The sequence below is a fragment of the Pongo abelii genome, chromosome 5 (genome assembly GCF_028885655.2).
Source record: "Pongo abelii isolate AG06213 chromosome 5, NHGRI_mPonAbe1-v2.0_pri, whole genome shotgun sequence".
Classification (NCBI taxonomy): domain Eukaryota; kingdom Metazoa; phylum Chordata; class Mammalia; order Primates; family Hominidae; genus Pongo; species Pongo abelii.
Window position 1 is genome coordinate 31,011,691 of NC_071990.2, and position 15,416 is coordinate 31,027,106.

Genomic DNA, 15,416 nt, shown 5'->3' on the forward strand with positions numbered 1-15,416 from the left:
ACTTCTTTTTTGCCCCTTTCTGCAAAAGTCAGTACTAACCTTAACCCCCACTAACCACGATTTTGACCCCTACCTTCACCTTGCAGCAAACCCACCTTCATCCTCCCCTTCCAATGCTCCGCTGTAAGCATGCACACAAATAACAGCTGTGTTCCATTTCCTTAGAATCCTGGGTTTAATGGCTGCTCGACAAATGCTTTGTACCTGACTTGAAAATTCTAGTTTCAATATCATCCTTAAATCCTTATTAGAGCTAGGCTCCAAGTCTAAAGCCAAGTCAAATGAAAATATCACTTCCAGAAATACTGCCTAAATTAAAATCCTCAGTCGGCTTTCATAATCCCCGGATAGAGACAGGGAGGGATCCCTGGGGTCCCAGGGATACGGGAACAGTGGGTGATATTAGCCTGAAGAGAAGTACAATCCGAGTTCCTGTCTTCTTAGCCATTTCACCTGACTTCTCTCCTTGGTCCCTTCAATGTTTCAAGTTACTCTGCCTAATGACTACAACCCAATGTCAGGCAGATTTATAAAGCCAGTTCACTTCCACTGTAGGACGGAATGCCATAAAAAGGGAGCGAGGAGGCAGTTGTGGCATTGGAATAAACAGAAACAGCCCTAGGCTGAATGAACAGGAGGCTGCTTTGTGGTGGCTTCTTTGATGTCTGTTTCCTGCATCCTCTCTCTGCTTGATTATCCCAGGCACTCTCCTGGAGACCCTGCCTTGCACATTCTGTTCTTTTCCTCCTCCCTACGTCTCTGTGAGCTTGTTCATTTTAAAAGGCCCAAATTATTACTGCAACAGGCAACTTCCAGACTCATATTAAGTCTACCTTGGCTCTGAAATCCAGTCCTTTATTTTCAAATTTTTTCAATAATATCTTCACTCGGATGTCACATCATATCAAACGTGACATTCATGTGTTCATCTGGCAAACATTTTTTGAGCATCTGCTCTGTGCTAGTTCTGAAGATAAATCAGTGAACAAAACAGCAACAGGCCCTGCCTTCAGGGAGCTCGCAATTCACTAGGAAAGGCAGAGATCACACAAAGAAGGCATATAATAAAAGAGAGGCACAGGTGTGCAAAATACTGTCAGGACCCACCTCGTCTTCCCACCATCAAGTCTAAAAAGCTGCCTTCATCAGCATCCATTCTCCCTCGCTAACAACGGAGTGTTCGTGCACTGTGGCTCTGGCTCCCCCATCCCACCCCTCCTGCCTTCTTCATGGGCTTCTTCCCCTTCCAGTTTTTACTTCTCCTACAGGATCCTTCCCATCACCAGCCAAATAAGCCCTAAGCAATGTGCACAGGAAGCACCCAGAGGAGAGTATTTTTAAAAAGTAGATTCCTAAAGGCCCAGCGCAGTGGCTCATGCCTATAATCCCAGCACTTTGGGAGGCTGAGGTGGGCAGATCACGAGGTCAGGAGTTTGAGACCAGCCTGGACAACACAGCGAAACCCCATCTCTCCTAAAAATACAAAAATTAGCCAGGAGTGGTGGTGCACACCTGTAATCCCAGCTACTTGGGAGGCTGAGGCAGGAGAATCAGTTGAACCTGGGAGGCAGAGGTTGCAGTGAGCTGAGATCACGCCAGTGCACCCCAGCCTGGGTGACGGAGTGAGATGCTGTCTCAAAAAAATAAAAAATAAATAAATTAAATGGAGATGTCCACTGGATGCAGTGGTTCAGGCCTGTAATCCCAGCACTTTTGGAGGACAAGGCTAGGAGTCAGAGACCTGCCTGGGCAACATCGTGAGACACTGTCTCTATAAAAAAAAATAAAAATAAAAAAAAATAACAAGTTCCCCAGGCACTCCTGATGTGGCCCAGGGACACACTTTGGAAAGCTCTGCTCTGCTGGCAGCCATCTTAACAGACCCCCACCCACATCTTCTCAGCCCTGTCCCCATCAGCTCCCCTTCATCACCAAGCCTCTTGAAACAATCCCCTACAAACACTATCTTCATGTCCTTATCTCCTACTCTCTGTGTGTATGTATTTTCTTTGCAAGTTTTACCAGAGCAATCCATGTAAATAGTTTAAAGAATCCAATAGATCCACAGATTTATTGCAAAAACTAGCATGGATGCACCCTCCCCCTTTTCATGTCCAATTCCTGTTCTCCAGAGAAAACGACTTTTAACTTTTAGCTTTTTATCCCAGTATTTGCATGTGCAGATTTAAACATCATGCCCATATTGTATTGCAATTCATAGATTTTTTAAAATGAGACCTTAAATTGCATCTTTTATTGGACTAAAGAATATTGTAAGTCTCAAAATAGCTTCCTGTCCCAATCTCACCTCTGAAAGGACTTACTAATTTAAATATATCTACTATGAACAGAACAGTGTCCCCCCTAAGTATGTTTAAGTCCTTTTTCTATTTTTTTTTTTTTGAGACAGGGGCTTGCTGTGTCATCCAAGCTGGAGTGTAGTGGCACAATCATAGCTCACTGCAGCCTTGATCTCCCGGGCTCAATCGAGCCTCCCATCTCAGCACTCACCCCTCCCAGAGGCTGCCACCATGCCCAGCTAATTTTTTTTGTTTTAAATTTTAGTAGAGACCATATCTCACTATGTTGCCCAGGCTGGTCTTGAACCCCTGAGCTCAAGTGATCCTCCTGCCTTGGCCTCCCAAACTGCTGGGATTTTAGGCATGAGCCACCGTGCCCAGCTCATATGTTGAAGTCTTAATCATCAATGTGACTATATCTGAAGATAGGGTCTTTAGGAAGTAATTAAAGTTAATGGGGTCATAAGAGTGGTGCCCTAATTCAATGGGACTGTGGCCTTATCAAAGGAGAAAGAGAGTTCTTTCTGTCTTCACTATGTGAGGACACAGCAAGAAGTCAGCCATCTGCAATCCAGAAAGGAGCCCTGACAAGGAACCAAGTTGTCCAGTACCTTAACCTTGGACTTTCCAGCCTTCAGAACTGTGAGAAAACAAATTACCATTGTTTAAGCCACCCAGTTTGTGGTATTTGCTATAGCAGTCCAAGCTGATTAAGATAGTATCCAATATCATGGAGGGATAAATTTTCTTTTCAAAACAAAACTAAAAAAATTTTTTAATTCTAATTTTTAAAAATCAGTAAACTTCATTTTAGCAGTAATCATAAAATAAAATGCAAAGGAAATTCTCTAAGTTACATGACTCAAGAGAAAAGAATATCCATACCTATTGTTTATTTTGTTTAAAATATAATTTATCTAGAATTTGGCTCATAAGTTTTAAAATAAACTGTATGAAAATATGACAGTGCATTTACTATTAACTCCTGCTTATGTTTTAGAAAGCTCTTATGGAAAGAAAAAAAAATGCTTTCCAGGTAGCAGATGCAGATAGGTTATTTGGGGAATTGATAACTAAAAATTAGAGTCTTTTTTTTTTTTTTTTTTTGAGACGGAGTCTTGTTCTGTTGCCCAGGCTGGAGTGCACTGGTGCGATCTTGGCTCACTGCAACCTCTGCCTCCCAGATTCAGGCAATTCTTCTGCCTCAGCCTCCTGAGTAGCTGGGATTACAGGCACACACCACCACACCTGGCTAATTTTTTGTATTTTTCATACAGACGGGGTTTCTCTATGTTGGCCAGGCTGATCTTGAACTCCTGACCTCAGGTGATCCACCCACCTTGGCCTCCCAAAGTCCTGGGATTATAGGCATGAGCCACCATGCCCAGCCTTAGAGTCTTTATTAGCATTCAAAACCATGGATGCAATGAAGTGTGGAGTACTCTTAAACAAGCTCCAAGTCCATGAAATGCCATGTCAGAATTTTTCCTTTCCTTTTTGCTTAGCAAAATACTTTCACAATCCCAAATATTTGTCCTCCTGAGCAGCAGCCACAAAGGTGATGCCACTAGGCTTGGCCAGGGTAGCTGCTGATTTTCCCTTCTTCCTCCTCCTCTTCTCCTCCTCCTTTTTCTTCTAATTCTTCTTCCTCTTCCTCTTCTCTCTCCCTCCTCTGCTTTCTCCTCCTCCTTCTTATTTTCTTAACCATGATAAAATATACATAACTTACAATGCATCATTTTAGCCATTTATAAGAGTAAAGTTTAGTAACATTAAGTACATTCATGTGGTTGTGCAACCATCCCTGGTGATTTCTTCTTGATTATCTGTCCCGGAACTACTAAACTCAGGCTGGGTTTAGCATAATCATTGCCTATGTACTTGAAAAGTGGAGAGTTGCTGACCTCTGATGCGCAGCTTGGTCTTGCTGGGCAAACCCTTCTGGAAGCTGTTCTAGCACAGCTCAGCCGCCACTTGCACGGACTCCTGCTGTGCTGGAGCTCTCCTGACACAGCTTTCCCAGCTGCACAGTCGTTGCTATGTAGAGGAACTAATACTTCAGTGGCTATTTTCTTATAGTTGGATAATTCTGTTTCCTTATAAATATTTTTCTTTATAGATAGAGAGTGCTGTCCCATCAATCCTGCATCCTTATACTAGCAGTCCTGAGGCTTTTCCTAACTGTTCAGCTGCCTGTTGAGGCACTCCACATTTTTAAATGCATTGCTTTTTGTTGGTATAACCGTACAGCCTTTTCTGGGTCTACATTTTCTCTGAGCTTTCCAGCTTGCTCCAACGCCTCTGAGGTTGCTGTGTCAGCGCTGCTGTTTTTTAGATCCATCAAAGGCTGGTGATTTCTGCATTTCCTTCAACATTGTGCCAACTAGGTTGGGCGCGGTGGCTCACGCCTGTAATCCCAGCACTTTGGGAGACTGAGGTGGGCGGATCACTTGAGGTCAGGAGTTCATGGCTAACATGGTGAAACCCCATCTCTACTAAAAATATAAAAGTTAGCTGGGCATGGTGACGTGTGCCTGTAGTGCCAGCTACTCAGGAGGCTGAGGCAGGAGAATCACTCAAACCCAGGAGGCAGAGGTTGCAGTGAGCTGAGATCACACCACTGCACTCCAGCCTGGGCAAAAAGAGTGAAACTCCATTTAAACAAAACAAAACAAAACAAAACAAACAAAAAAAACCAAGAAAACATTGTGGCAATTTGCTCAGAAGCCCTACTTTTCCATATTCAGAAGGGCACTGTCACAATACGGCTTCCATTTCGAAAAACCAGTCTGCAGGTATTTCTTTGCTTTGGGCCTCTCATTTCTTTTTTGGTCCTGCACATGGTCCTGCATGGAGGACGGGAGGGACTTTTCCTTTTGGCCCCTGAAAGAGTCCCAGTCAGCTATGCATAGGTTTTTCATTTCGGACATCATCCATTTACTTATTCATGGTCTCTCTCCGTTATTTGAATATAAGCTCTGTATCAACTTTTCAGTCACTGTATCCCATGCCTGGCACATCATGTGGCCCACAGAAGGTTCTTAAGGAATATGTTTGAATAAATGAATGAGAAGGCCTGGATGCAGAGAGTGTATATCAGAGAGAAACCAAGACTAATCCCCCAGATTCTTCTCTAATCCATTCCCAGTGCTACCACTTGATCTAGTATGTTATACTAGAAAAGTAAATAAATGAAAGTAAGAAAGACAGGAAGGAAGGAAGGAAGGGAGGGAGGGATGGAGGGAGGGAGAAGGAAGGAAGGAAGTAAAGAAGGAAGGAAGGAATTAAAGAAGGAAGGAAGGAAGAGAAAGAAAGGAAAGCAAAGAGAAAGAAAGAAAGAAAGAGGGAGGGAGGGGGGAGGGGAGGGGAGAGGAGGGGAGGGGAAGAAATCTTCCCGAGGACTTTTCCCCCTAGTATTTCCTTGTGTCTCTTTACAAACTGCCTAACTCATCAACTCATCAACCTTGACCACCTGAAGAGGCTGGAAAAAAGCTGGCCTCCTCTTAATTTTACACCCCGGTGCTCTCAGATGGTGGATGAGAACCTGCAGGCTCTCCTCAGGCAGGGATCGTGTGCTGAACGTCCCAAAGAGTGACGGGGGACTTGCACCAGAGTGTCTCTGCTCAAGCTGCCGTCCTATGACCTCCTTGTCACTTCCACCCAGACAAGGGGATTCTTCTGATCAGTCCAGGTGACCTGGATGAGGTTTTCTTTCTTTCTTTCTTTTTTTTTTTTTTGAGATGGAGTTTTGCTCTTGTTGCCCAGGCTGGAGTGCAATGGCGCGATCTCAGCTCACTGCAACCTCTGCCTCCCGGGTTCACGCGACTCTCCTCCCTCAGCATCCTGAGTAGCTGGGATTACGGGCATGCACCACCACACCTGGCTAACTTTGTATTTTTAGTAGAGACGGGGTTTCTCCATGTTGGTCAGGCTGGTCTCGAACTCTCAACCTCAGGTGATCTGCCCGCCTTGGCCTCCCAAATTGTTGGGATTACAGGCGTGAGCCACTGTGCCTGGCCCTGGATGAGGTTTTCAAACAACACACTTTCCCCTAATCTGATGAGACCCAACTATCCTTAGTGTTATAACACACACAGAGATAATGTGGAGGCTCCTTAACATAGGTTAGGTTTTATTTCACCTAGGCAAGTACAGTGCCAAAAAGCATTGTGGCAGAAAGGACAAAGTGCCAAGCAGATCGATCAAATGACTCATGCACTACAGAAACACAGCTGAATCAGCAACCAGGCCCTTAGCTGCTGGAGAAAACTGCAAATGCTGATCCTCTAAAATACATGATTCCAGATAAAAGGTAATGACACCAGCAGTTCTGCTGAATTAAAGGCAACAAGAAAGAGATATGCACAATGCTCCTAATTAAATATCAAAAATGTAAAGTAGGAGTCATATTTGACTAAAAATTGATATTTTTCAGGGAGGACTATTCCCCCAGGGCCCACCGTAGCCTTTGAGACCATGGTGGAGACTGTGTCCACAATGGCCTCAACCACAGGCTCTGAGAGTACCTCAACCTCTGAGATCATCGCCATCTCCACCACGGACTCTGAGACCTCCACAGGCTCAGAAGCCACCACAACTATTGTTGCAGCCTCTGAGGTTACCACACCCTCCACCACAGCATCTGTGCCACTGTGGCCTCTACCACTGGCTCTGAGAGCAGCAGAGCCTCCGGCACAGCCTCTGAGATCATCACGTCCTCTACAATGTCTGTGTCAGCCACAGCCTCTAGCACAGCCTCTGAGATCACCATGAGCTCTGCAGCCATCCCAGTCTCCTCCACAGCTTATGAGACCATCAGGTTCTCCACTGCAGTGTCTGAGCCAGTGACAGCCTCTATCCTAGCCCTTGAGTCCACCCTAGCCTTCACCATGGTCTCTAACACCACCATATCTTCCACAGTAACATCTGTGCCCACCACAGCTTCCACCTCAGGCTCTAAGAACACAACAGCCTGTGAGGCCACCATGTCTGAAACTACCATTGCTGCCATCACAGCCTCTGAGGACACCACAGTCTCCACTCAAACCTCTGTGATAACTGCAGAGTCTGTGCCCCACACAGCCACCAAAACACCTACTGACACCACCACAGCATCTGTGTCCGCCACAGTCCCCAAGAACACCACACCCTCTGTGATAACATCTACACCTTCCACAGCTCCCAACACAGCCTCTAAAACCATGACCACAGCTTCCGAGACCACCATGACCTCTACAATAACATCTCTGCCCAACACAGTCTTCACCACAACCTCTAAAATCACCGCAGGTTCTGAGACCCTCGCAGCCTCCACCGCAGACTCTGAGACCACTACAATCTCCACAGAATCCTCTGGGACAACTGTAGAGTCTGTGCCCTCTATAGCCCCTCCAACACCTGCTGAGACCACCACAGCATCTGTGCCCACCACAACCTCTACCACAGGCTCTGAGAACACCGGATGCTACACAGTATCATCTGTGCCCACCACAGCCTTCGCTACAGCCTCTGAGACCACCACAGCCTCTACCTCTGCCACTGAAGCGACTACAGCCATGACCACAGCCATGACCACAGCCATGACCACAGGCTCTGAGACTGCTATGGTCTCCACCAAAGTTCCTGTGACTACCACACAGTCTGGGTTCTCCACAGCCACCACAATGCCTGCTGAGACCACTACAGTGTCTGCGTCCGCCACAGCCTCCACCACACTGTATCAGAACACCATAGACTCCATGACCAAGTCTGTGCCCGCCATGGACTCTACCATAGCCTCCAAGAGCAGCACTCTCTCCAAGACAATATCTGTGCCTACTGCAGTCTTTATCAAAGCCCCTGAAACCACCACAGGCTCTGAGATCACTCTGGCTTCCATTATAGCCTCAGGAACCACTGCAGTCTGTGACCACATTGGCCTCTAGCAAAGATTCTGAGATCCCCACAGCCTGGATCTCAGCCTACCATAGGCTCCCACCTCAGCCTCTGAAACTACTGAGGCCTTCTCCACAACCTCTGAGTCCACCACATCCTCTTTCAAAATATTTGTGTCCACCACATCCTAGCTTCCACTATGGCCTTTGAGGCCACGTCAACCTCCGAGACCCCCACTACCTCCACAATACTGGCTGTGCCCACAACAACCTCCAAAATAACCTCTGAGAGCACTGCAGGATTTTTGTCCATGATGGGCTCTGAGGCCACCACAGCCTCCACTACAAGATCTGAGACCACTACAGCCACTGAAACCTCCACGGCTTCCCTCACAGATTCTGAGACCCCCACTGCCTCCATAATAGTATCTGTGCCCACAACAGCCTCCTCCACAGACTCTGAGACCACCACAGCCTCCACTACAGTATCCATGAGCAACATGGCTGTGAGCACAGCCTCTGAGGTCACTTCAGGGTCTGGAAGCAGCATGGCTTCCACCACAGGCTCTGAGACCACCACGCCATCCACAGCAGTATCTGTGACCTCCACAGCCTTCGCTTTGGCCTCATCGCCCTTCTTGGCCTCTACCACAGTCTCTGGGGCCACTGCAACCTCCACTACTATCTCTGCCACTTTTGTGCCCACCAAGGTCACTGACATTTCTACTCAGACCATCACCAAAACAGTTGTGTCAGGTACTAACCTCCATGTCTTCTCTGATCACACAGATTTTAATTCCAATGGCAACCACCAGCTCTTCACCTGTTTCTATCATCTCTGCCCTGTCTCAAGTCAAGCCTGTACACCATTAAGTATCATTTCCTGGAGGGCCCCTAGAGGCGAGGTTGGGAGTGTGACCCATGAGGAGATGTACTACACTTGAAAAGAACTGCTTAAATTTTCTAATTTATATAAACAGAAATCTGGAGAACAGGCATTAGAATGGATATGAAGGGTGTGGGATAATGGTGGAAGGAACATAGAGTTAGATCAGCCTGAATTTATTGATTTGGCCCCACTAAATAGGGACTCTGCATTTAATGTTGCAGCTTGGGGAGTTAAAAAGGGTTCTAATAGTTTATTTGCTTGGTTAGCTAAAATATGGATTAAAAGATGGCCCACTGTGAGCAAGCTGATCTCCCTTGGTTTAATGTAGAGGAAGGGATCCAGAGGCTTAGGGAGATTGGGATGGTGGAGTGGATTAGTCAATTTAGACCTCCTCATCCCAGCTGGGAGGGTCCAGAAGATATACCCTTGACCATGCTTTGCAAAATAGATTTGTGAGGGCAACACCTGCATCTCTGAAGAGCCCTGTAATTGCTCTTCTCTGTATGTCAGAACTAATAGTGGGAACCGCAGTCAGTCAACTACAAAATTTAAATACAATGGGAATAATTGGATTCAGAGGTGGCAGGGGCCAAGTGGTAGCACTTAAACATCAAAGGCAAGGTGGGCATAGGTATCATAATGGACAGCAGAGGCAAAGTGGCAATCAGAATAGTCCAACTCAGGCAGAGCTCTGGCATTGGCTAATTAATCAGTGTTCCTAGAAGTGAAATTGATAGGAAGCCTACTGCATTCCTATTTAATTTACACAAGCAGAGAACTTCTAGGTTGAATGGACAAAAGACTAATTTGAATTATAAAAACAGAGAATCACGGCCCCTCAACCAATTTCCAGACTTGAGCCAGTTCACAGATCCAGATCCCCTTGAATGAACGGGAGGCCAGGTCCCCTTGAGGAAAGACCCCACTACATTACCAACAATTTATGCAGTGAATCTTTCTCCCATCCTTCCCCAAGAAGACCTCTGGCCTTTTACCAGGGTAACTGTGTATTGGGGAAAAGGAAATGATTAGACATTTTGGGGACTACTGGACACGGGCTCTGAGCTGGTGTTGATTCCAGGAGACCCAAAATGTCATTGTGGTCCTCCAGTTAAAGTATGGACCTATGAGGTCGGGTGTGGTGGCTCATGCCTGTAATCCCAGCATTTTGGAAGGCCGAGGCGGGTGGATCACCAGGTCAGGAGTTCCAGACCAGCCTGGCCAACATGGTGAAACCCTCTCTCTACTAAAAATACAAAAATTAGCCGGGTATGGTGGTGCACGCCTGTAGTCCCAGCTACTTGGGAGGCTGAGGCAGGAGAATAGCTTGAACCTGGGAGGTGGAGGTTGTGGTGAGCCGAGATCCGCCACTGCACTCCAGCCTGAGAAACAGAGCGAGACTCCATGTTAAAAAAAAAAAAAAAAAAAAAAAGTAGGGGCTTATGGAGGTCAGGTAATTAATGGAGTTTTAGCCCAGGTCTGACTTACAGTGGGTCCAGTGGGTCCCTGGACTCATCCTGTGATCATTTCCCCAGTGCCAGAATGCGTAATTGGCATATACTTAGCAGCTGGCAGAACCCCTACATTGGCTCCATGACTGGTAGGGTGAGGGTTACTACGGTGGGAAAGGCCAAATGGAAGCCATTAGAGCTGCCTCTACCTAGAAAAATAGTAAATAAAAAAAACATCACATCCCAGGAGGGACTGCGGAGATTAGTGCCACCATCAAGGACTTGAAAGACACAGGGGTGGTGATTCCCACCACATCCCCATTCAGTTCTCCCATTTGGCCTGTGCAGAAGACAGATGAATCTTGGAGAAGGACAGTGGATTATTGTAAGCTTAACCAAGTGGTGACTCCAATTACAGCTGCTGTACCCGATGTTGTTTCATCGCTTGAGCAAATTAACTCATCTCCTGGTACCTAGTATGCAGCCATTGACTTGGCAAATGCCTTTTTCTCCATTCCTGTCCATAGGCCCACCAGAAGTAATTTGCCTTCAGCTGGCAAGGCCAGCAATACAGCTTTACTGTCCTATCTCAGGGGTATATCAACTCTCTGGCTTTGTGTCATAATCTTATTTAGAGAGAGCTTGATCACTTTTTGCTTCTGCAAGATATCATACTGGTCCATTACATTGATGACATTATGCTGATTGGGTCCAGTGAGCAAGAAGTAGCAAACACACTGGACTTATTGGTGAGATATTTGTGTGCCAGAGGATGGGAAATAAATCTGTCTAAAATTCAGGGACCTTTTACCTCAGTAAAATTTCTAGGGGTCCAGTGGTGTGAGGCCTGTCAATATATCCCTTCTAAGGTGAAGAAGTTGCTACATTTGGCCCCTCCTACAACCAAGAAAGAAGCACAACGCCTAGTGGGCTTACTTGGATTTTGGAGGCAACACATTCCACATTTGGGTGTGTTACTCCAGCTCATTTATTGAGTCACCCGAAAGGCTGACAGTTTTGAGTGGGATCCCGAACAGGAGAAGGCTCTGCAACATGTCCAGGCTGCTATGCAAGCTGCTCTGCCACTTGGGCCATATGACCCAGCAGATCCAATGGTGCTTGAGGTGTCAGTGGCAGATAGGGATGCTATTTGGAACCTTCGGCAGGCCCCCATAAGTGGATCACAGCAGAGGCCTTTAGGATTTTGGAACAAGGCCCTGCCATCTTCTGCAGATGACTACTCTCCTTTTGAGAGACAGCTCTTGGCCTATTACTGGGCTTTGGTGGAAACTGAACATTTGACTATGGGTCATCAAGTCACCATGTGACCTGAACTGCTTATCATGAACTGGGTGCTTTCTGATCCATCTAGCTATAAAGTGGGTCGGTGTGCGGCAGCATTCCATCATCAAATATAAGTGATATACACATGATCGGGCTCAAGCAGTTCCTGAAGGCACAAGTAAGTTACATGAGGAAGTGGCTCAAATGCCCATGGTCTCCACTCCTGCCACCCTGCTTTCTCTTCCCCAGCCTGTACCAATGACCTCATGGGGAGTTCCCTATGATCAGTTAACAGAGGAAGAGAAGACTAGGGCCTGGTTCACAGATGGTTCTGCACAATATGGAGCACTACCTGAAAGTGAACAGTTGCAGCACTACAGCCCCTCTCTAGGACATCCCTGAAGGACAGCGGTGGAGGGAAATATTCTCAGTGGGCAGAACTTCAAGCAGTGCACTTGGTTCTGCACTTTGCATGGAAGGAGAATGGTCAGATGTGTGATTATTTACTGATGCATAATCAGTAGGGGGTTTGGCTGGATGGTCAGGGACTTGGAAGAAGCACAATTGGAAAATTGGTTACAAAGAAATTTGGGAAAGAGTTGTGTGGATGGACCTCTCTGAGTGGTCAAAAACTGTGAAGATATTTGTATCTCATGTGAGTGCTCACCAACGGATGACCTCAGCAGAGGAGGATTTTAATAATCAAGTGGATATGATGACCTGTTCTGTGGATACCATTCAGCCTCTTTCCCCAGCCAACCCTGTCATCACCCAATGGCCCCATGAACAAAGTGGCCATGGTGTCAGGGATGGAGGTTATGAATGGGCTCAGCAACATGGACTTCCATTCGCCAAGGCTGACCTGACTATGGCCACTGCTGAATGCCCAATTTGCCAGTAGCAGAGACCAACACTGAGCCCTCAGTATAGCACCATTCCTCAGGGTGATCAGCCAGCTGATTACTGGCTGGACTTCTTTCATCATGGAAAGGGCAGAGGTTTGTCCTCACTGGAATAGACACTTACTCTGGATATGGGTTTGCCTATCCTGCATGCAATGCTTCTGCCAAGACTACCATCGTGGAGTCACAGAATGCCTTATCCACCATCATGGTGTTCCACACAGCATTGCCTCTGACCAAGGCACTCACTTTACAGCTGAAGAATTGCAGCAGTGGGCTCATGCTCATGGAACTTACTGGTCTTACCATGTTCCCCATTATCCTAAAGCAGCTGGATTGATAGAACGGTGGAATGGCCTTTTGAAGTCACAATTACGACATCAACTAGGTGACAATACTTTGCAGGGCTGGGGCCGAGTTCTTTAGAAGGCTGTGTATGCTCTGAATCAGTGTCCAATGTACGGTACTGTTTCTCCCATAGCCAGCACTCCTGGGTCCAGGAATCAAGGGGTGGAAGTGGAAATGGCACCACTCACCATCACCCCTAGTGATCCACTAGCAAAATTTTTGCTTCCTGTTCCTGCAACATTACATTCTGCTGGCCTAGAGGTCTTAGTTCCAGAGGGAGGAACGCTGCCACCAGGAGACACAACAACAATTCCATTAAACTGGAAGTTAAAATAGCCACCTGGACACTTTGGGCTCCTTCTACCTTTATGTCAACAGGCTTAGAAGGGAGTTACAGTGTTGGCTGCAGTGACTGACCCAGACTATCCTGATGAAGTCAGTCTACTACTCCACAACGGAGGTAAGGAAAAGTATGCACAGAATACTTGAGATCCATTAGGGCGTCTCTTAGCATTACCACGCCCTGTGATTAAGGTCAATGGGAAACTACAACAGCCCAATCCGGGCAGGACTACAAATGACCCAGACCCTTCAGAAATGAAAGTTTGGGTCACTCCACCAGGAAAAAACCATGACTTGCTGAGATGCTTGCTAAAGGCAAAGGGAATACAGAATGGGTAGCAGAAGAAGGTAGCCATCAATACCAACTATGACCATGTGACCAGCTGCAGAAAGAGCACTGTAATTGTCATGAGTATTTCCTCCTTCTTTTGTTAAAAACATGTTTGTACATGTATACACTTGTACTAAGAATATATCTTCATTTTATTTCCTTTCTCCTTTATTATGTGATGTAAGATTTATTGACTTCACATCAGCATTTAAGTATTATTAACTTTGCATAATAGCACATGGGTTGGGGATTGGTGCGTTTCCGGTTGTATGAAGGATAGTTGTATTATGTTGGGTGTAATTATGACCTTATTATTGTCTTTATTTGAAGATTATGTATGATCTCAGGAGATGCGCATGGGTTCAAGTTGACAAGGGGTGGACTTGTGATGGTTAATACTGAGTGTCAACCTGACTGGATTGAAGGATACAAAGTATTGATCGTGGGTGTGTCTGCGAGGGTATTACCAAAGGAGATGAACGTTTGAGTCAGTGGCCTTAGAAAGGCAGACCCACACTTAATCTGGGTGGGCACAATCTAATCAGCTGCCAGTACGGCTAGAGTTTAAGCAGGCAGAAAAATGTGAAAAGATGCCTAGCCTCCCAGCCTACATCTTCCTCCCATGCTGGATGCTTCCTCAGTTTTGGAACTCGGACTGGCTCTCCTTGCTCCTCAGCCTGCAGATGGCCTATTGTGGGGCCTTGTGATCATGTGAGTTAATATTTAATAAACTCCACTTTATATATATTCCATCAGTTCTGTTGCTGTGGAGAACCCTGACTAATACACCCTCTTCCAACATTAGAGATTACAATTTGACATGAGATTTGGGCAGGGACACAAATCCAAATCATATCACCTTGCGCCAGTCTAAGACCAAACAATTGTGTTCATTCTCTGGCACTTTCCATCAGCAAGCCAGTTGCATCTGATTCTATCTTCTTGGTTCTGAGCACACTCACCTCTATTCTGGTGACTGGTGCTGTTTGGGATCCTATTTTCACCACTTCTGACCTAGGCACACCCATTGCTACCTAAGCCGCCACCACCGCCTCTGCTGTGTTGATTCTCGCTCGCACCTGTCTGAGTCCACCCTCTCCTATCCCTGTGAGCAGCCTTCTCCACTTGGGTCAGGTCCTCGCACATCTGCCCAAGCACACTCACCCCACCTTTGCTGACCACCACAGTGTGGTAGATGATGTCACCTCCGTCCCAGCCACGGCCACTGGCATGCCCATGAGTGAATCCAATTCTGTCATCTCCTCCTCCAGCTCCCTCCTTATGCCCAGTGATCACAGTCACAAAAGAAGCAGAGCTTGCCACTTTGTATACAAGCCCGCCCTCTTCTATTTGGGTGGCCGCTTCTGAAGTCAAATAGATCTTCCACTTCCGTACCCATCACGGTCACGTTTCCTCAACTTTCTGCCTCTTCCATCACCAACTCCACCAGGTGACACATTCTACCTCCTCCTCTGTATGACACCCGCCTCTATTATGAGGACACGGCCACAGGGGAATGGCTTTCTACCATCTCTCCTCCCCCACCACCCCTCTCCTGAGCTACTCTCACCATAGGCATGTTAGATTCACCCCGCTCTACTCTAAGCGTTCCCACTCCCCTTTAATTATCTCTGCTGTGAATGCATCATGTTGTGTGACCCCTGGAACCAGTCCTACCGCCCCTAGCTCTGTCACC

The 15,416-nt window shown here is 46.6% G+C and overlaps 1 protein-coding gene across 1 annotated transcript in view; it reads right to left on the reverse strand.

The window, feature by feature from the left end:
• Window positions 1–15,176, reverse strand: part of SFTA2 (surfactant associated 2) — a 42,440-nt gene extending 27,264 nt beyond the window's left edge. The window contains exon 1 of the transcript XR_008526723.2: window positions 14,885–15,176. The gene's annotated coding sequence lies outside the window, so the exon portion shown is untranslated. The remainder of the gene's footprint in view (window positions 1–14,884) is intronic.
• Between the last annotated feature and the right edge of the window lie 240 nt (window positions 15,177–15,416).